Below are 23,903 nucleotides of genomic sequence, written 5' to 3' on the forward strand. Positions count from 1 at the left end.
AACAAATGAGACTCTTTGAAATTTATAGTCAGTTATACTTTGGATTAAAGAACAGACTATGAAAAGAGATTTTAAATTTACCGTAGAAAGAATAGCCAAAAACTCTAGACACGGGGATGGAGATTAGAAAGATCCTGACATGCAACTGGAATGCAATTTTTCCTACAGCGTATACTTCACCTGTTGTACTTAAGTAACTCAGGATTTCAAACCGTGTAAATTTGAAAATTGTAATCACATTGTCAATAAAAATAGATATTTTTCTTTAGCCTCTCTCTTAAAACAGACAGCAGTGAATATCAGTACTCAGTGGTCATTATACTGTACTCCTTCACCTGAAGGCAACAGTCCATTAAAGAGAAGTAGTGCTGTCCATTTGATGACATACTGATACTTCTTTAAAAAGTTTCTTGCTAAAATTTACTGGAAAGATCCTGTTCCCTAGAACGCTCTATGATATATCCAAGAAGCAGAACCATTTTAAAAGATGCATATTCTGCAACTATTCTAGCAAAGCTGATCTTTCAAAAACAAGCTGTGGAGAATAAGGGTATCTTTACATAGGATTAAAAACAAACAAACAAACAAACCCCTAGGAGGTACTTTGTATTCTTCTGCACTCTTCAACCGTCTCTGTGAAGCAAGGATTAAGAACTAGTTTCTTATAGGAATGTCATTCTATAATTACCTACTAAAGGACTTCTTGCACTTTCACCTTTTAGTAGCCAGTTTTGTCTGGCTGGAGAAAAAGTGTCAGTTTGATACAATATTTCAGCTTCTGTGTTTTGAGGGATATTTAAAAATTCATCCTAAGAAATTGCCCTGATAAATGTAAAGAAAAACAACTGAAGTTGGTTCAGGGAAGAGTTTTCTCTCCTCAGTAGAAAGAAAACTTCAGGAAGTGCTTTTGTCAGTCCCAGTAAGACTTTGACAGTAACATGCAACCTCCATCCTTGACCCAGCAAGTCTGAAATGCATTTAATTGGTCTGTCTGCACAGCTATGAAAAATTTTTCTTTGTGTACCATAAAATAAAATGTATATATTTCATACAGCTGGGAAACAATATCTACTACTCAAAGCTGCTGGCAGCACAACAGAGCACTTTCTTTGTTAAACTCTGCAAAACCATCCCTTTTTTCCAGTCCTGCTTTTAGGTGCACTGAAGAAGCCAAAAATATAAAAGTCAACAAGAGGAGAGCATAATCACTGGAAAACTCAAAGGATATAAATCATTCTCAGTAGAAGCACAACATTTAGTGGAAATCCTGAGAAACTTTCAGGTTTGCTGGGTTGGTTTGTGGAGCTGGGGAAGGACCTATCAGAAAAAATATTGACCAGCCTCACTGAAATGAAATCCTCATGTATGTCCCATCCATTTTTTTCTTGACTTACAGATCTTCTCCAGTATCGAGCTACTCCCTATAAATCCACATGACTAACTGCACACAGACTTTTATGAGATAAATCTCAGTACTACTAAGAACCCAGTTTATTTTTAAAAAACTAAACTTTTCAATATACAATCAAATAAACATTCAGAGATGAGGAATTTACACAGGAAAGGACAGAAGCTTTCTAATCTATAATTCATATGTCTGTCAATGTGAGTAGTCACGACAGTTTTAACATGCTTTCAAAATGTGGCTATTTTTATTGTTGGAAAATAGAACAGGTTGAGGTGCATCTACATTACAGAGTAAGTCGGCCAGTAAATCTATGCCAGGAGACTCCCTTGTTGAGAGACAACCTGCTGGAACAGCTACGCCAGTCACATAAAGACATAAGCAAAGGTAACAACAGGCCTTATTTCACCGCTGATGTGTAGCTACCCAAGGCATTTTGCTGGCAATAGCATGTTAGCAACAGGGAGGTGGGAGGACATAATCTTCCCAGTTTCCAGTTAATATACCTAAAACTAGCAAAATTTATAGCACTGGCTGAGCCTGAACTCTGTAAAAATACAGTCACTGAAAACTTGGGAAAACATTGTCTGGTTAAAAGGAGGAAAATTGTTATTTAAAGAACGTACATATTAATAACGAATGTAGACTTTCCATTGTTCCCATACCAATCCAACAATAAAATGTCTGACGTTGTAAATATCACCACCTTACAGGACTGAAAACTATAGCACTGATGTCTTGGCAGGTCTTCGCCAATTGACATCTATAGATAGATATCAATCCCACTGTCTCCCAGTAAAACAGGCTTATGCCGCAGCACGTCAGGCAGCAGCAGCCCAGCTTGCCCACCGCTGCTTCTCTGCAGCACGTGCAGCGCTGCAACTTTCAGGGTTCCTGCGTTACTACACCTACCAACCGCATTCTGGTAGGGCAACCCTCTTAGGCCTCACCTTCCTCTTCAGCCTTTATTGTTGTTCTTTTAATTAGGGATACTTTGAATAACATGAGTCATAACATCAAAGAGGACAGGAAAAGGACATCAAGAAGCATTATTTCTTTCTGACCCTCTGTGTGTTGCGTCTGAAGCATAAAAATCTGTTTCTAAACTGACTTGAGAATTTTCCTCATTCCTTCATTCCAGCTTCTTCTAGGCCTCCATCTGAAACCAAATGACAAACAAACAGGTGGATTAGGGGTGTCCTGTGTAGAAAATACATTTAGAAGCCATGTACTTCATGTGTAAATCAAATCTGGTTTTACTCTTCCAAACACCTTTAGATGTAGTGATAACTAACTGAATAAAATGGGAATCGAAAGTATGTGTATCTATGGTTGTAACAAGCACTTTGTTCTTGTATTTTATCTTTCTTTTTCCGCTTTCCTTATAAACTCTTCACAGCAATGGATCTCCCACTATGTGCCTGGAACAATCCACACACATTTGGGTAGTTAGTCTTGTGGTGCTATTGTAATGCAGAAAGTATACAGAAATATTAATAATAATATTAATGTTTAAATGTATCATAAGAACTCTTCACCCGTACAACGGTGAGATAATTTGCCAAACACACCAGGAACTTGCGTGTGGCTTGCAGAACCTACTCTGAAAAAGTCATGAAGAAAGGTAACTGAGGAGTTACTAAGACTAGTCCAGAGAGTAGTCCTGCATGCAAGCGCTGCTAAGACATAAGACCATTTTTAGTCTTTAGAATTGCTCACAATTTTAAAGACGGTGGCAGCAGAAAGGCAGGAACACAAAGTAAGTGTCTCTTACTGCTCAGTGACCAGGACAACCTGCTGACACAGGTTTCCTTATTGCCTTTAACTTAAATACATAGAAATAAAATGGTAACAGTAATAATAAAACTACCAGGCTCATTTTTCTTTAATCCCAAGTAGAAAAAGAGCATTCCTTTAAGTATTTTTTTGGTAGGCATTGAACAGGTGCTAAAATCACTCCCCTCATTTCTCCCCAGACATTATTCAGTGCTGCCCAGTGTTAAATAGTAAAGCACTAGTATTTATATGGTTTTATACCTGCAGATTTTGGTGTGAATTGAAGTCTTTTCTTTCAGGCTTCTGTCACTGTATGATAGTTACACAATGCAGAAATACACACTTCTGAACACTAATTAAATTCAAGTGCTTAAAGTACATATTTCATTTGTTTTGGAGCATCAATTATAAAACCAGATGTTACAGCCAGATGTCAAAGAATTATTTTTCATAAGCCACAGCTTATAGCCATGTAGCCTCCATTTATCATCTCAAATGGGAACACTTAATTTGACAGCAAACATTTTGGTTAATAGCCAGTTTCAACATTAGCACTTGTTTTTTGAAATTTTATGTACAGAGATGCGACAAAACTGTCTATAATGAAAATTCTGTTATTTCAGTTGTGTCTATATGTACATAAGCTGCAAATGTTTTATACACATGTGAACGTCTGTAGGAGTATGTCTCACACAGGCACACATCTTTATGCATGCAAGCATATATAAAATATACCTACAGAGAGATGTTGCTGCCTAGAAGCCGTGCTCCTCTTTCAAGATATTTATCTTAAGACAGCTGAAAATAAAAGGTCTTTGGTTCTGTGTTTCTTGAACATTACAAATATTTATTGATTTCAGTGGATAGTTTTGGTAAAACAATGTTGCATCCTGTTACTTTTGCTACATGGCCTAAAGAGAAATTTAGACTTAGAACTCTCAGGGCAGCCTATATTTAGCAACACAAATCCTTTCTTCATGTATGCTTCTTGCATTTCTAGGTAAAATCTATGCCAGATCTTCAGCTGCTGTTAAGTTGGTGCAGATCCATTGATTTCAACACTATATTCAAGTTTCTTTTACACTTCAGACAGAGAAAAAATCTATTGGTTCTGGAGACAGAAATAGTGAGGAAAGGGTTGATGCTGGCATACCTTACAAATCTCCCAGTAGATATCAATCTGCCCTGATTTTAGCCCTGAAGGTGAACAGCCCCACCGCAAGACTTCCTTTGAGAAGGACTGGATAATCATATCAAATTATGTGACAAATTTGTGAAAAGAGCAAATTAGTTTTCATTGTGACTAAAGCCAGGACTTGATTCTCCAGATAGTGAGATGAGACAAGTACACTATTTCAACTGCGACATATCAGGTTTGAATTATTTTATCCAGATGGCAAAACCCATTTTTTGGCTTTGGATCGCACATTTTCAAATCCAGAGGTTAGTTTTAGAATAAAATACTTAAGAAGAAAAATCGAGATGTTAATGCAGCCCTACCACAAACACATACTATAATGTGCAGTCTTAACTTGTGAAAAATTACAGAATGTGCATTTTGATTGTTCCTGTTTAGAAATCAAAGAATGTAGCAAACTAACACACAAAGAGACTGAAGAGCAACGTACAGTATCATGTGTCAAATAACTCCTACACATGGGAAACGGAGATGAATCATAACACATCTATAATTCTTCAATGGGAGGCATGGCCAGATCACAGACTGTAGCTGTTTGTAAGAAAATCAGGTCTCTTAACTGCAGATTAACATAGGAATCATGGCCAGTATCCTTCTTTTCATGCTGACATAGAAGAAATGTACATGCCTGCTGTACTTTGCTGCTAAAAGGGGCTTCAGAACATTTCTAAAAGAAAAGAAGTGCATCTGAAATTTTTCCTACTAGTCTTACCTACAGTAAATAATTCACAGTTTCATTATGCAAGAAGTTCTGCATGGAAAAAATTACTTCTCCTAAAAAACCTAAAATAATAAATGAATAAACAGGGGAATAACAGCAGCTCACCTGGTTTCCTGCTAGTTTCCTTGGTAAGCCAGAAACAGGAATCCCTAAGGTTCTTTCAGGTTCACAGCTCTAAGTCAGCATCATCACTTAGAGGACCCTGGCATCAAAGATCCCAGGACTTTTCAGGTCCTTAAACTAGCACATCTTTGCCATACAGACTGTCTTGATGTTGGTGGCATTAGATCATAGATCGCTGTAGAGACTCTGAAGGCTATGAGCATCCTGACTGGGGCAATGAACATTTGCATTACTCTTCCACAAAGTTCAGAGGCAGAAACGCGGAAGCCCTGGAGGCAACCGTGCTTGAAGAGCCTTCCGGTTTCTGGACTGATGAAGAGCGGAGCATTAAGTCTTCAGCTGGAATTTAATTAACATGTTAACAAATGCATATTGAATGTAGAGGCAATGAAAAAATAATATTCTACCTTTTCATATACAGCATGCATGCAGAACAGCTCTAACATTCAAATCATTAGGCACAAGAAGTTGTTTTTCCAGTCACTGACATCCATGTTTTTACTTCAACAGCCATAACACTCCTAATGTCTAAATGAGTTTGCTTTCCCAGAGTGTCTGGGAAATGGTTTTGCTAATCTCAGTCTACAAACTCATTACCAAGCTGAATTCCAGCATCTTGTCTAGTGTCTAGCCAGAATATCAAGTTTCAGGCACCTTTCACTACTCCTTATTTATGTAATTCTTTATTAAACTTGCATTTTACAGCCATTTTTTACAACTTAGGCATATTAAGTTACAAGGTTCTGGATAATTGGAAAAGATTCAGCAACAGCTCCAGAGGTACCAAAGATTTCGGATGGAAGTGTAAAATAATTTCCAGAGCAGCGATACACACAATGCTGGCAGCAGAACAATTCGATGTTGATGCAATTCACGTGGCTGCTGCTGTGTGCTTTCCATTTTACACAGGAAGGTATGTTACATTCTTTCCCATCTCACATGAGCCTAGGAATGTATTTCTAAAGCATAGCTGTTTCAAGAGTAATATCAAATTACCACAGCAAGATGACCGGCACAGCAACTAAATAATCTGTATTTATGAAGTACTGCAGACATTTGAAACACTGTGCAGACATTAGCTTACTAAACCTTCACCATCCTTTCCAATGCAGGCAGGCAGAAGGGAATACAGTTCAAGTACAGTCATGTTGTTGCAGCCAAAGTGCACCAGGTACAAGCAACCAGGGACAGACTCTGCTCAGTGGGCAACGGACCCAGGCTGCAAAAGGGCAATGGGGAAATTACTATGAGGTATCAGGGGAATAAAACGCCTCTTACAGAAAGGGTGGTCACGCACCAGAACAAGTTGCCTTGCTATGAAATGTCCATCCTTGGAGCTACTCAAGACTCGCTTGGAAAAGACCCCAGGCAACTGCAAGCAACTTCTAAATTGCGTTTAACCACAAAGTCAGCTCCACTTTGACTGGGTTTGGACCAGACAACTTCCTTTAGTCACTTCCAGCCTAAATTATTCAATTATTTGATCTCACTTTCCATCTGACATTGAAGATTCCACAATTTGGACACAGATAAGGGAAGTCTCTGCTATGGGAAGTGGAGCCACCTTTTGTGTAGCAGGCAACAGAAGCAGGGCACCAGGCTGAGCAAGACAGAATTAGTTTCAGCAGCACAGCCAAAATTCTTTTTCCTTTTTAAAGTTTGCTTTATCTTCTACTAACTTGAAGAAAGATAGCATGCACTAAAATCACAAATATTATTAGTCTAATTTTGTCTCCTCAAACAATGTTTTTCTGGAATATGCTATGACATGCCTAGCTTTTAATGGACTTCTGAAGGGCGATCACCTCCCTGCAAACTGAAGAAAGCCTACAGCTGGAGATATGCCTGATCCAGGAAGCCTGTCATATTCTACTCTAAATTCATCAAAGTGGATACAGTATTTTAAAGAGATGCCAACTTTTGAAAATAGACTTTTGCCATTAAATGTTTGCCCTGTGCAACAGCTTTAAGTTGGGATCTCATTTTGATCTACATTTCAAGAAGACTTCCAATTACCTACTGAAAGACTAAAAAAGTGCAAGCATCCAAAAGAATACAATCTATAACCAACTAATTTCCATTTTACTGCTGCAGTAAAATTAATGATTCCAATCAAGCATTCTTCTTACGGTTCACAAGAAAGCTAAAAACGCATTTAAACTGTAAAAATGCATTAATCGTCTCAACTAATCTTACTAAACTAATCTTACTAAACTAAGTAGTTAAGATTTCTGTCACTCCAATGTCTAGGTTTCACAGGAGAATAATTCCTAAGTATTTTAAAATGGAAATAAACACATCACTTTGTTTTCTTATCCATCCCATGTTCTAGAATAAATCATACAGTTAATTTCAAGATATTTTGGGTTGTTTCGTTTTGGTTCTAAGAGTGTTTCATGAGTTTGCTGTGCTTTTTTTCCAAAGTAACTTAACAGAAAGCAAATTAAATCCTATGCAGTAACACAAACTGATAAGCTGTGGACTGAAAAAAAAATCCATAATTTCTCACTTACATACAGAAATGTAATTCAGAAAGTTATTACCACTTCTAATTATCATAAGCAAAAGCTGGCATGTAAAGTTGTTCGTAAGTGACCAAAACTATACACAGATCTGTTACTTAAACATATTTCAGCCTGGAAATGGGGTCTTGGAATGAAGCAAGCACAGAACTAATTGATTTACATACTTCAATTTGTTTATTTCAGTTAGAACATAGATATTTCATACACCACTGAAAGACCTGGCAGTGAAATTAGCGGTAAAATGCCTGATGTTTCTTTCTTGAGGATTTTATTGTCGTTCTTTTTATTACTGCTTTTTTCTAGTGGATACGTGAAATATGCAAAAGTTCTTGTTGTATTACAGCCATATAAACAGGAGAATTTGGCTTTTCCCTGACTCCATTGCAAAGAAAAATAAAACAAAATTTCAAGGATTGTCAGAGTTACATGGCTGTATTTTTTCAAAGCTACATTTACTACCAGCTGCGTATGTGAGAACTCAGGTCAAATAACATTCTCCTCATCCACTTTTCTTTTGCCACACAGACTCCCCTTATTTTCTCCTACCATTTCCTAAGCTTCCTTGACACTCGGAGCAGCATCACTCAGGAGCTGGAGGGAATATGTCAACCTGAAACAGAGTCTATCATAAAAAATGGCACTGAACATAAAACCACTTTACGAATAAAGAAGAATATGTAACCTGCAATTTTAAATATCTGATTTCAAGACAAACATATTGAGCAGATTACATAATATTGGACACTGGATGAAATATTTACTCAAACCGTTAATATTTTAGAGACAAAACCTTAGTAGAGGTATATTTGTATACTGCACACATAATGTACAACAACCAGCTCTCTGCATTATGTCAAAAAACAAGCTCACTGATAATTAATTCCTAATATTATAAGTTAAATAAAAAAAACTTAAGAGTTTAGGGTTTTTTGCACTGGGAGGGCTCATCTTTCATTAATATTATATTTAATTATATTTTGTTTCATTTTAATCATGAAGATGCATTTTTAAAAACACAAAATTTGTCAGCAATTTGCCAGTGCCATATTTTCCTTCCACTGTGAAGTTAAAAAAATAAAAGGGTCTGACAGACTTTTTCCAAAGCAATACGAAGCTTTATCCATCCTATGTAAAGCCAAGTGAAATCAGCAGAGCGATACAAAGAATGCAGAGTTTCAGTGAGTGCAGTTTTGCTACAGCATATTATCAGTACTAAACTATTCACTTCAATGGAGTTAATCCCAATTCACGTCAATGTAATTGAGAACAGATATTGGCTTGTCTGAGTTTCCCTGACTTGACAACTCCAATGACCTTAATGGCATTATTTTGGGAGATTTTTTTAGAATTGAACTGTTCATGGATTAATCTACTACTAAAACTCTACCACCTTTATTTGTAATTATAGATAGGTCACTGCTAACAAATTACGTGAAGTATTACAGTTTTAAAGGCTTTCTGTATCTTTTATCCTCCTAAAAATAAATTTTCAAAATTCCACAGATGTAAGATTAAAACCTTTGCATTTTCTTTCTTTCATTCTTACCTTTGTGGGCTTGGGTGAATATAATCCACTTTGTATGTAATCCCAAGTGTACTTCAGTCCTGCTTTCATTTTGCTAGCACTTGGAAAAATGTGCCTATATTTTGGAGCATATAAAACAAAAGATGACGGTACATCAACACCATTCACAGTCTAACCCTGCTTCAAGGCTGGTCTGACTATCAGTCTAAAGACTAGAAAGCAAACAAACATTTTAAACTGCAACCCAACTGTAAATGAAGTCTTTCTTGGTGCAGTCTACCAGAGCAGTTTTTGCCCTGCATGTGTGTATGTATGAATGTACATAAAACTCAACAAGAAAAGCACTAGGAACAACACTGGGAAGATTTAACAAGCCTAGAGATAATCATATAAACCTTTTTCTTAACATCTTCTAAGTTCAGAAGCCAAATAGAACTAGAAATTGCCCTGTTCAGTTTCCGCATAACCCTTATTTTGTATTGATTTTAGAGTTAAGAGTCTAAATTAGACTCTAATCATTAATCTGGATCTCTCAAGAAATAGTAAGGCCCCCTCAGGTCAGAAGAAGCAGACCTTGGGATGAACTACTCAAGCAGGTTCACATGTCCCTTTGTGGACTGTTGTGACTGAACACAAAAAGCTAAGGAGGATTGCACCTATGCCACAGGCCAGAAAAGACAATCAAACCATCTAGTCTAACCTCCTTATACCACAGATCTGGAATTTCACCAAGAGACACAAACACTGAATTTAGCATCTTGCTACTAATAATAGGGAAGCTAGTGTGTTGTGTGCAATGCCAGATACTGCCAGCAAAAGAAGGAAGCCGATTAACTAAACAGGGAATGAAAAGCTTTATCTTTCAGGAAGAATACAATCCTGAAAAAATACTTTAAAATGGTTCAGAAGCTTTGTTTGAGACTGTAGGTAATAATCTGATTTTCCTTTAAGGAGACTGACCCAAACAATATACCTGATTTATCATGGTACAACTCTTCACTTGATTTTTTAAAAAGAATAAATTAATCAGTTAACTGAATTCTTAGAATTGGCTAAAGAATGTTATAGGACTGGTTAGTATGAGTTAACACTCTATTGTTTAATGATTTTAATAAAACTTATTAGAACTGTGCTTCAACTTTTAGCTCAACAGATTTTTGTTTTTCACAAGGTACAGCAAGAGCAAGTAAAATTCTGTCTTAACAAAATGCATACAAAGTTCCAAGCAGACCACAACCAAGCAAACACCTGGACCCAGCCTAGAATGCCCCAGCTTTAAGAGACCGAAGGCAGAGCTCTCCCATCCTGAACCCTGCTGGTCCCACGACATTCACATTTCAGATGTCACACAGGAACAAAATGCAGCACTTGAATCTGCCAGTAACCAGTCTCCCAGCCTCCAACAGCACATCTTACAACCTGCAGCCTCGCATTATAACCATTCTCAGCATTTGTTTTGAGCAGAGGGTTGGACTAGATGACCCACAGAGATCCCTTCCAACCCTGAACATTCTGTGGTTCTGTGTGACTGTGATTCTGTGAGATATGTCATTAACCATGACCTTTTCCAAAATTCAGAGCAACCATTGAAAGCTAGACTAATTTCTCCTTCAGCACCAGGCTTTCATTGCACACCTGCGACCTGTTCTTGACTTGCCTACACAGTTTGGTTATGCTTCCCTATACATAAAGGGACCCACACACTTTCTGTTGTGGTTGCATTTCAAATGCTGGCAAGAAGAGCACGCCGGGAGCTGTTGGCTGAGAGGAGCTCGGAAGCAAACACGAAGAGAGCTGGAGGAAGCGGTTGGGCTCACGCATGACTTTTCCACAAGCTTTCGTGAAAGTTTGAGGCCAGCCCAGAGAGTATGGGAACTCCCAAATGACAGATGATCCATTTTCATTACCCTCACATTTCCACTGCAAATATAAATCACATTGGATTTGCTGAAAAAAAGTCCCCCAGAAAACCAAACAAGATGTAGCACAATTCAGATCACTCTTTTTTACAGCTCTATTGTTATTCTAGAAGGAATTAATACAAAAGGTAGCCAGCATGACATCTGCAATAATATATACATGTAGCACCTATGGATTTACTCTTTAATTAAAGCAAGAATTTTTACGCCTTTTGTACAGAGTGAGGTAAAGGACATTTTTCCTCCCTGTATAAGCTTTGGTACACCGGTTTCCTCCCTAAAGAGCACATAATAGCTATATTTAAGTAAATCAGGTCAACATGTCCTCCTTTATTTTATGTTAAGGTAAACTAGCCTTCCTGTCCCACTACAGTCTAATTTTTCTTTATAGCTATTTAAAACCTATTATAGGTTAACAGTAACATTCAGACTGCTTCCTGAATTGTCTGATTTTGCTAGATGATAAACTTAATAGCATTTAGTGACAGACAGCAACTGAGAAGTTGGAGGAAGGGGGAATTTCATCTCCAACAGCAGCCTACAACATTTACAGCAGTTTAATAACAACACCAATAAAAACACAGATCTACTGTAAAATGCCTGTGGTGGCAATTACTCTAGTTAGTTTACTTTGGCTACAGGCACCCGAGAGCAGGATCTATTCTGCTTACCAAGCGCCACCTCTTCTTTTCCAGTCATTCATATCCCACGTCTGGACAGGGCAAGGAACAACCTGGGGCGGGGAATCAGGAAAGTATAGAGGACAGATACCATACTGCACCTGGCACAGACCACTTCTCTTCAGCACACAGACATTCATTCCACCATTGTGGCAGGTCGCATTAGTATTAGTATTCAACAATCTGCACACAAACTATAACCTTGGAAAAGACATTACCTCACAAGAAAAAAACTTTGCACTGTATTCATTTTTCAAGATTGAATTAAGCCTGTTTTGGTTCAATGTGAGTATCAGTAGTTTAGAAATCCAAATCTGAGGCATATGTCACTCTATATTGCCTCAGAGGTTCAATCGGTGGACGTTTAAAAGCTTTCTGCTGGTAGCAGGTAGCAAAAGTCACTACAGAGACTTATAATGATCCGTCAAGAGGTTTCTGATTCCCAAAGTCGGTACGTTTTGTTCTCAGGAGTAGTGTGGCTTCTATAGACACAAACTCTGTAGTTGTGCTCCAAGTTGCTTTGGAAATATCTTTATTACCCAGAGGCAATATTTATATTATGAAAGACCACGTAAGCTACTTTTACAATGTTCAATTTCTAAACATACTCACACTTAGCTGATAGCTGACTCCATGTTTCACAAAAAAATAAAAAGACACAGAAAGAGAAACCTTTCTTTTGACGATGACAACTGAAAGAATGGTTGTCTTCAGCTCTTGGGCATTCTTCTTCTTAAGATCTATGCCTTCAATCATGCAAAAACAACACTGGACTATTTGGACACAGCCTAGAAGAATGAAGCTGGGTCCATGCAACGAATCATTTGTTATTAGGTTACAGGAACTTTAAACAATATTTCAGTGAACACCAGTCCAATCAAAAATCCCATTTAGACAGGCTTGATCTGCATCCAGGCTTCCCATGGTTTCATGCTTTGGGCCTTAATAACAGCAACAACATAGTAGGTGTTTAAAAAACATGTATATGTGGCACTTCAAGATATGATTTATTAGGAATGGTGGTGTTGGGTGGATGGCTGGACTCGATCTTAGAGGTCTTTTCCAACCTATGATTCTATGAAAGTCTTGGTTTGCAAAACCCTGTCACATTTTTGATTGTGTTTCATTACTATGCAAGCCCAACTCTCTATGCCAGCACTTTTTCAACACATATGCCTATTACATGTGTAAACCCAGTGTCCATGCTCCTGTCTGATGATATCTTATATATGAATGTATGACAATATTTTGGTATCAATAGCATCTGTACACAACAAATACTATATTTAAGAAGGAATTTTTATGTCTTCATATGAAGATAGCAAAATTTAGAACTTTTCACCTGATTTGTCCTTATTAAAAATATTCTAGATAACAATAGTCAGAATATTTTGCTTTCATGAAATTTCAGTAAAATGTAGCTTGCATTCTACATTTGAAATTCACAGCTGGTTATCTCTTTTTCTCTTAGAAGGCTAGAAGCAGCCTGAGGATTACTTGATGGTGACAAGTAGTAAGTGAGCAAAACCTGATTATTTGAAAGGCATGCATTTTATTTTACGTTTCTTTAAGTTAGAGAGAGCTTTGGGAACAGATGATGTAATATGGTACAACTGAAGAATATAAATGGTGCTAATGTTATTCTAAGCTGGCTGTAGGCCTTCTTGTCCTCAGGTCTATTTGGTACAGGTTAAAAAGCATGGAATAAAGGGAAGAAGCTTCAGCACTGTAAGAAATTATGGACTCTGGGATTTGCTCTGGCTGACAGTTTCCATACGGACAGGGGAAAATAGGAGAATTTAATAAATGTCTACATGCTTCCTTGTTCAGATTTAGCTACCTTGCTCATGCACGTAGGGAAGTGTCACAGAAGATGCTGCTATCTCCTTGCCAAAGAAGCCAGCCAGCCAGGTATCTGTGTGTACTTACTAATTGAGCAGCACAAGGCAACCCAGTGCTTTCATATTTGATCATCTTCCTCCTAACTCAGATAGTTAATGAGCAATTAGGAGTACAGATTTTCCTATACCTCTTATGAAACAAAAAAAATAAGAGTTCTGTAATTATTTTAAAGTTTCCAAAAAGATCTCCAGCAAAATACATGCCCATCACAATTCCAGATATCTGTACCTTTGCAACATATCATGAACATTTCTTCCACCTCAACATGTGAGATTTCAAGATGGACCCATGAGATGTGAAGGGAGGAAGCTAGGAAACCCTGTGAAGAGAGAGATGCTAGGCTGCATGTCTTGCAGAGCTCCTCTGAGCACACAGCTAGCTATACAGCTCATCCAGCTACAACTTATATAGTTCATCTATGTGCCATGACATGAGAAAATAATTAAATGCACACTTAATGGCAGGAAAAGAGGCAGAAGCATAGGAAGTTCCATCTGAACATGAGGAAGAACTTCTTCCCTCTGAGGGTGATGGAGCACTGGAACAGGCTGCCCAGGGAGGTTATGGAGTCTCCTTCTCTGGAGATATTCAAGACCCGCCTGGACAAGGTCCTGTGCAGCCTGCTGTAGGTGACCCTGCTTCAGCTGGAGGGTTGGACTAGATGACCCACAGAGGTCCCTTCCAACCCCTACCATTCTGTGATTCTGTGAGAAGTCAAATGTGTGAGTTTCATTCTCTACACGTGACACTCCAAAGATCTGAATAAAGCATTTACAAAGAAAATCAGGGAATATCAACAACCCAAGGGTCACAAAAATTTATGTGCTCAGCAAAGACAGGTACCACATATGTCGCTCCTGCTTCCCACCCTCAATGCACACATCAGTTCCAGAATACAGTGGTACCCCAGCAGACTGCAGACACTCAGGAGTATGGCTGGGTCTCCTGCCTCTCTGATAACCCTTTGGAAAAAGGAATGACTTGGCATAAACTAGAGAAAACCTTGGATTCAAGTCTAAATCAGGATCTAGCTAAGTCCCCAGCCAGCCCAAAAGTATGGAGAGGCACAAATCTGCTGTAAAAAGCACCTTTCCACTCTATCTCCCTCAAACTCAGCAAGAACTAAGTCCCAAACCTCACAGCTGGAGCAAAATATGGTTGGTTGGAAAAGGAAGACTTCAAGTCACTTTGCAAGCCAACCCCCGAATGCTGAGCCACTGTCGAGCGCAGTACCTAAAGCATGCATGCAGGTGGCACGTAGAGAAACTATATAAAAAGGCCACCAGGGAAGAAGTGTTCTACCTGCCAGCTAATGCGAGATGACTGAATGTTGGCCAAACACATAGCCACAGATGGTTTTACTGACTGCGATGGGCAGCCAGTGTCAGCCGAGACAGTCTGGCAGGGGAAACCTGAATGGAGGACAAGGTAAAAAGGGGGCAAATATTCCACTCCTTCTCAAAATAAGTTGCTCTTTTCTTTTCAAAGTTTCAGACTCTTTGGATCTGATTAAATTTGAAGAAGGAAATGAGGAGTAAGCAAAATTCTTGGACAAAGGGCTAGTTTTTTCAGTTCTGCCGGGACTGCAAGCAATGCATGAAAGGCAGTGTCAGGTGGTAAAGCAAAACATTGTGTACTTTAACAGCAACAAGAAAAGTACCAACAACAGTGAGGATGTGTCTATTTTAGGAATGTAATTGTTTTATAGAAAACACACCAACCCCATTATTTTTCTCATCTTGTTCTGTAATACTCAGGGCTTGGTGCCATGTAAATTCCTCCAATCACGGAAACCAAAGACTTCATCTGATAGTGTAAATATTTGTTCCACACCATTTTGTAAGGGTTCTTAATGTTTAGACAAGTATCGCTTACTCAGCACTGGTCCTGTGAAGAATTAGGGAGCTGTGGCCTTAACTACACTGTCCAGGCCATCTGCAACAGCTCACAGCCCAGGGAAGCAGCGGAGATTCTGGAAGTCCCTAGTTAACTACCACCTCCAAACCTTGGCAGTAGCTTTCCAGGAGTTTGCCATGGAGAGACCAACCGACTGTTACTGGTCTTTAACAGAAGAGACCAAGTCATCCATATAGTAAAATAAGCAGACCATTTTACATTTACAGAATTCATGCCCATCCAAGGAAAGACAGATATACGGCACCAGTTCCTCCAAACAAACCTCTTAACCTGCAGACTAACAGTCAGTTATTTAGCAAATTGCAAGAGCCAAAACTGCATCTTCCTTCAGGACTAAACTTGCTAAAGATCTATAGTGTATGTCTTTCATATTCGTGTTAAACAGAAATAAAAAGATATTTTACTACAGCCTTGTTGCGTTTTCTGGCAAGAACTAATGCAAAATTATTAAAAGCTTTTTCAAATTTCCCCTTGAAACTTGCCTGGAATTAATTCTGCTTATCCATACATTCATTACACCACCCACTGCATATGCTCAAGTGTCTTCCACAGGCTTCAGTAACTTTTTACTGACAATAACAACAGAAAGATGCCAGGCTAGAATTTTCTGTGAATGGTTCAAGTGACCTCCACCTATGTCACGCCAAGAACAAACTGACAAATTCACCTCTCAAGAGGAGAACTGAGAGCTGGAGTCTGCCTTTTAACAACTGGAATGGAGTGTGGATAATGAGGAAAAGAGATTGTGACACCCTGAAGCAGTGACATTTCATTTGGAAAAAGATGTTACGTGAAAGCAAAGACAGAGATGTACTTTGTAACCCATAACATTTGATGCACCGTCACATCCAGGACATAGTAAGACTGACACCTGAAGCTATTTTTCATTCTCAGAAGCAGCTAAACTACTATAAGGGTTCAGAAACAAGTCTCTATATCTCAGTCGCACCACAATGATCTCTGATTTTCCTTAGGAATACAGCTTCGAAAGGCCTCTACACATGGAGACTGACATAATAATTTTTCCTATGGTATTACCAAATACTGCTAGTGTATTTACTTGCCCAAGCACAAATGCTGAACCAATCAAACACAGCAGTCACAAATGAGCCAGTTCATCAGACATAACACATAACTTATTACTGAATATAATTACACATAATGTGACAGAATGTTTTCCAGGAACAGCTAAGTACTGCTGAAATGAATAAGTAAGTATGTGTGAGCAACAACATAGTATTTTCCAAACTTTTCAAGAAGGCATTAAAAAATATAAAAAAAAAATCCCACAACACCCACATACACCCTCCAAAAAACCCAAAATACAAAACCCACAGCATAGCCTCATGTAGCCTGATGCTAGGATAGTTTTGTAAAAATGCTGGAGCATGCATTTCAAGAGTTTGATGGAAAAATGTTACTTGTGCAAAACGCAAAGATACGGTCTTTTTTCTGCCTCATGCTGCCTTCTTTAAGAGTCCTTCAGGACATTCAAGGATAATAACTTGCCTGATGAAATAGGCTGGTGGGGGCCACCACTTAAAGTTGCTACTATACCAGTTCTGTAAAAAGATCACTGTTATACACCTGTATCTCTCATTTTTGCCAGGGATTTTTATGTATTGACTGTCCATTGATGATAAAGGATGCACTGTCTTCTGGTACACATGCTTCTAGGCTTCCTCTAAGAACATAAAACACATTAGATCAGTTATTCCTTTCATACTTTTGGTTTCAGCTCTATTGGGAAAAGTGCCCTGCATTAGTTCTTTCTTGTGTCAAATCTTGTGTAACACTACACTTTTACAAATATAGACTACTGTCTCGGTATCAACTCATACTAGACCAAGTATGCTGACATCCCAGCACAATAAACAACAGAGATCTCTAATCAATACCTGAGAAGCCATAGCCTAAATATGTGAAAGTCTCCTGTAACAAAGAATTTCTCTGCTGAGTGCTCAAGCAAGAAATTCTTACACCTTCTCCTACACAGCACTTACGAACAAGGTAGAATTAGTTCTGCAGTCTAGGTATTCAATACACGAGCACTGTCGGAGAAAAAGAACTTGCATACAAATTAAAAGAGTAGATGCCTGTGTTAAACAGCTCAGAAATATGTAATTTATAGCTGTGCCTTGAGCGTATATATAAACTGACCACAATTCCAAGAAGTAGAAGAGGATTACTTACTGGAAGAAAATAGAAATGTCTTTAAAAGTAGTTTTAGAAAGCAACTATTTTTTTTATCGACAAGACCAGCCATTATATTTACTGATTGATAGCTCAGAAGTAAGACTAGCACGGTATTTGCCAGTATAAGAGCAGCTATACAATGTCAGATGGACATTCCCCCTCTAAGCTGTCTGACAGCGACCAACAGCAAACACATGGAGAAGAGAAAGAGACAGAAGCAGAGTGGTACCTCCTTGATACCCTCCCCAGCCCCAGCAATTCGCAATTCTCAGATTTCCAGAACTTCGTGCAATTCTCTTTCTAATAGCTCCGAGTGAGATTGTCTGTCATGGTTCTTTTATTGAAGCCATCTAAACTTCTAGCATCCATATCATCTTCTAACCAGAAGTTGCAGAGTTTAAATTTCTCACTGTGTGGAGGAATACCTAATTAATTTTTTTTTAAATGTGTTGCCTGTTAACTTCATTTGATCTTGTAAAAGCCTGCCTGGGGAGACATCAAGGAATTTTTTGTGGAACCTATATAAGAATCAGAGGAGATAACTACACATTTTGGATGTTATAGGGGCTCCTGCAAACAAAATGCAACTTTCTCAGGTCATTTAAATGGTTCAGAACTCTGCCTCAGCTGATAATAGTTTAAGAATTTAATTTTCTAATATTATTTAGTGGCCCACATGAAAAAAAGCTTTTGTGATTTTCCAAGTTTAAAGTCTACAGATTAAAAGAATGACCAAAAGTGTAATTATCATTTTCATTGACCACCTCAATAAAGAAAACCTACAGCTGTGTGGATCTAGGGAGTTAATTGTCCTTTACAATTCTTCAGTTAGAATCAATACACAACTTTGGAAACCTCACTGATAGCGACTTCAATAGTCCTCTGATAACAGAAGGGAAAATGTAACTACTCACAGGCTAAGTGACTCAAAAAGCTGTTCTCCTTAGCTCAGCTTTAGGACAAAGAAAGCAGCATTCAAAATCAGAGTTTGGAAACTCGAGCTGTTTATATGATCTCTGTCATTACAGTCACTCACAAGTCTTAATAAAAGCCAGTCAGGGTTTTTTTTCTAAGGGCAACTCCTGTTTATTTGCAAGTAAGCTGAAATTAATGGCTGGGGGGTCTTTATTGAACAGGGAGCAAAGGATGCCACCTTCTCCATAAGCATGGACTGCCAGAACAGGAGCCCTCAGGAGGCCATCTCTAGAAGCTGCCATGTCCCAGTGCTGCCCACTGACCCCTGGAGCCCCAGCTGCTGAGCAAAACCCCGCAGCTAGGACATGTGGTGGACGTGATGGCAGTTCCTGTATTTTTATTACAAAGTTAGTCATTTCTCCATGTTCACTTTGAGGGAAATGGTGAAAAAAAAAAATTGCTTAGACCCAGTTCAACCAGAAATGCACACTGAATAAGTTCTGAATGTTGGCCAGCTCTAATTTTTATTTGATGTACTCCAGTAGCCTCCTCCCCTTTCCCGGTGTGAGATGAGAGCAGATTAGTATCAGATGGGCTTTCAGGCATACAGTGATCTACCCAGGGACAAACCAGCAGATCTGAACATGCTCTCCCAAGTGCCAGAACAGCCCACTTACTATAGGACCATTTTCCCCTGTATGCCCAGAGCCGTTTAAGGTATTGGAGTTTGCTGTAGCATTACAGTTAAAGGAGAATAGAGCAGATTTCTGGAGCTGCAACACTCTCCTAGAAGAAGCAGACTTTTAAGAGACACCCACATCACAGGTGTGAAGTAGAATTAAGTGGCTTACAGTTGTGAAAGTTCTCATCAGATTTCACCTGTTTTATACTCCCTTTTTACTTGGACTTCTTTCTCTGCTAGATTCTGGATAAGTACTTAAAGACTAGAAGGAACAAAAATTCTCCCTCCTCCTTCAATAGGGCTTTTTTCAACCCTGTCTCCCCTCTAAAAAGACTAGAAATCTAGCAAGATTCTGCTATAAATACCTGAAAGTCTTTCTAGTTCTTCTCAAACCCCCGTTCAAACATGATTCTGCAGTACAAGTATGTTTGTGTTGTTCTGCATATCCATCTGTTATGAGTCACTTGAAAATGAAGAGGAATTTAAATGCTGAGTATATCTACTGTTGGTGAAAATAAATTGGATTTGCATCTAGTACAAGAGCCATATGTGAAAGCTAATATCAGTGTAGTCCAGTATTAAGTAGTCAAGCAGTTTTTCAATAATTCTGTTAAAAATTGTTACTGACTAAGTCTTGGCATAGAACTGAGTAAAAGCAATATATTTTTATTTTAAAAAAATATTTAAGGATTGAAGAATCCAAATATTGTAAATAAATAAACTACTTTTGAAAAAAGTTCCAAAACACCAAATAAAACAGCATAAAGAACCTCAACAAAAATACAAATCAATCCCTGTTCCCATAAGAGCACAACAGAGACATCTTCAGCTGTCCCATCATCTCAACTATTTCTAAAGAACACAAGTGTAAAACTGAGATTATTACCGGGTAATCTTAACACAATACCACTGCTCAGTCTAAACAATCCTTTCAAAATATGGGTAACATAACAGCACCTTCAGTTATTGTAACTTTTCCTCTCAAGCAATTGTCTCAGGACACAAATAATAATAGATAATGGCAACGATGAAGAACTTTCTTGGAGAAAATAAAAAGCATTACGTAACACCGTATGTAGTAGTGCCATCTGGTGACCACGACAAAAAAAGTGAACCTCCTCATTTTCTGATTAAAAAACATTCAAAAATTCTTTCCACACCACTTCCGGTTTCTCCAGTCCCCGTTGCCTAAGCAGTTTTATCTTTCACAAGTTGCAAACCCATCTAGAAATGATCCACTGGCAAAGCACAAAAACAGGAACTGTGGCAATGGCTGCTGGGTCAGCAGCTACAGGGATGGTGTCTTTTCCCATACTTAGATTTCAAGGGGGGAAAAGTACACTCAAGCGGCTCCAAGTAAAAGAGCACACAGCTTAACTAAAGCACTCTGGCTTTGCTTAGAGGATCATATTAAGAAAGCAGTAAAACATCATCCCAGTTTTCTCTTTTGTGAAGAAATACTACAGAAAACATGTAGAGTACACTTCAAAGTGCTTTTCAGATGAAAAATTACCCCTTTATGGAGCACGCTTTAGATACTATGAAGATGAATTTCATACCATATAATTTACTAGTCAAAACAAGAATTTATTATCAAGATTCCTGTGCAATTACCTTAACTTACAAAATTCAAGATGTTTTATGCTTTCATACACTGTCATTGACAACAGCCAGATAACAACAGATAATAAAAAACATGCTCCAACTCCCCAGTGACTATTTTTTCATGTGACCCATAAATGGAGAATATTAAATGGAAAGAAAACAATTGAAGATATTATAAACTTAGAGAAACCTGCAGGGCAACGACGGCAATATCTATTGTTTTGACTACAAAACCTACTAAACTACACATTGTGTACAAACATGAAAACAGACATTAAATTAAAAAAAAAATGAGCTTGGTGTTGATTTTCTTCTTTCAAAGAAAGTTTCACTTCTCAAAACTGTGAGGGATGTGTGATTTCTCACCTGTTTCATAGGGCTAGCTTTAAGCTTTTCTATTAAATAGACAGTTTCTTTGCTTTCTGTAAATTTTCTGTAACTTTCATCAAAAGAAGAGTTAGTTCCCTGAAATAGTGACTAGAAACAAGTTTGCAACCACTCAATACACTCCACAGAAAGTACAGGCATGGCTGTGCTGTCTGGGACTTCCATTTCTGCATGGCTCAGGCCCAATTAAACAAAAAATATGTACACTGAAGGTTGTCAAAGTTTAATCTAAGTCAAAACACAGTTGCACAACCAAATATCATAAGACATCTCAGAGTCACATTAAGGTACACAGCCAGTTTAAAAGTTCTTAAAGTAATTACTATGTTGAATATTTCTGATATATTCATTTGATCTTATTTTAAGTTGATCAATTTAAATGTAAGTTCCACCAAAATGCCAATGCACAGATTGTGTGCTATAAAGTTTAACACTGAAAGTATTTCTGAAAAAACTCTGAAATACTGACAATTTTATTTTATTTTAAAATAGTTTCACCAAAATATATGCTGCATCCAGACTGGAGTACTTAGCTAACCACAACAGGCAAAAAGCAAATGGCAAACTTTAATACCATCTATGGGCCCCGAGAAACAGAAACACAGGACAGCATCTGGAATGATGGCATTCTTGAAACTATCTGAATCTGGGGTCTGTATAAACCCCTTATTGCAAATGAAGGCAGATGAAAACCATGGATGTAAAACCTGTTCAAATTCTAAACTTTTCCAAAATTGTGACATTCAGACCTGTATTCCAGCCATATACACTCTGTAAATTCAATAATCTATAACAAAGAGATGATTTTACAGTAAGAAAATCTACTCTTCCTGACACTAAACACAAGTGTTTCATTGTTTACAGCAAAGACATGTATCACCATGTTTCCCGGCTATGGCTGCCCACCCTTTACCTCTCCTGATGTTTGTCCCCAACCAACCTCCACAAATTTCCCTCCCATAATCATTATCACCACACACAGACAACCCAGTTGTCTCCTAGTAAATATATATGTATATATATTTGAACAGCATCACGCGAGAGGCCAGTCCACATGGGCTGCTTCTATAGTACTGTGGCTCTTGTCTCCTGTTTTCTCATTTCCATGTGAAGTTTAACATGATCACGGTTTCCATTTTTAGAGAGCAATTTTCTGAACTACTATTCAGATCTGAATCATCTGTAAATAAACATGCCTTTAGTTTGGCATCAGCTATTTTCTCTGCAGCACTAGACTTTGTTCTTGCCCTAATGACTTCTCAGTTATAATTTTCCCCAGATTCTGATAATACTAAATTTAGATCACAACAGATATTTTTTATTATATGCTCTGGCATCTTTGCACCATAACCATTGCCTTATATTAGCTACACTGAGTGTCATTCCTTTATTCCCATAGTTGTTCTTCCAAGAGTGCTCTAACATCTGATTATTTGAGCTAATACACAGAAAAGAGTTGTTTTTTCAGATACTCATGTTTATATAGTCGTATTGTTAAACGGATGTTACCTTCTTTCATTTACATCTCTTTTAAAAAGTAACTGAAATCTGATCTTTTATTACTCATTTTCATACAAGGTTATGAACTAAAATACAACACATCTCGTTTTTAGACTGAAATGTCAGAAATAAAATATTAAGTACAAGACTAAGCCAAAAGTCTAGAAATCTTCGGAACTTTAATAATGCAGGATCTTTAAAAACAAATGTAAACAGATACCAAGAAAACTTAGAAATCACCTGACTTCCCCTCCTCACAGTGACTGCAGTAAGAATTAAAAACTAATTTGTCAGAGGTAGGTAGTCTCAGGAGATGAGCAGACAGCCTGTGCCTTTTTACCCTGAAGAGATGAGAAATTGATTTAAAAGGTACAGTTTTTAAACACAGGAGATAGTGAGGGAACATTCTTGTGCTGGCCAGGGTGGGAAAATACCATAAAGCTGGTCAGATAGCTTCAACAAAATGAGGTAAACCTGAAATACTTAAATGATTAGCAAAACAATATTAACAAACAGATTTTCCTCCAGCTGTTCTACTACAAGTTTTTTCTGCGAGAGTCCTCATCTGACACAAGGTGGACACAAGATCTGTCCCACAGGTGCTGACACAAGGTTACGTGCCCTCTCCTGCTTCATACCCTGGTTGGGTTTCTTTTGCACAGAACGGGCACCGTACACTGCAAGTTCCAGTCCTGTCGCAAACCAGATGAATGCACAACTAATGCTCATGCACACACCACAGAGAGCACCTGCCTTACACATTAGACAAAGCTGACATTGTATCAGCAATATAATGCATCTGGCCCTGTCTGCTTTTTAATGATTTATATGTGTAATATTTTTGCAATGCTATTGCTAGATCTTCCACATGCTCTTTTATTAGCAACATCAAAGCTGATTTCCTACATGTTTCCTATAAATCCTTTG

The sequence above is a fragment of the Opisthocomus hoazin genome, chromosome 5, assembly GCF_030867145.1.
Source record: "Opisthocomus hoazin isolate bOpiHoa1 chromosome 5, bOpiHoa1.hap1, whole genome shotgun sequence".
Taxonomy (NCBI): domain Eukaryota; kingdom Metazoa; phylum Chordata; class Aves; order Opisthocomiformes; family Opisthocomidae; genus Opisthocomus; species Opisthocomus hoazin.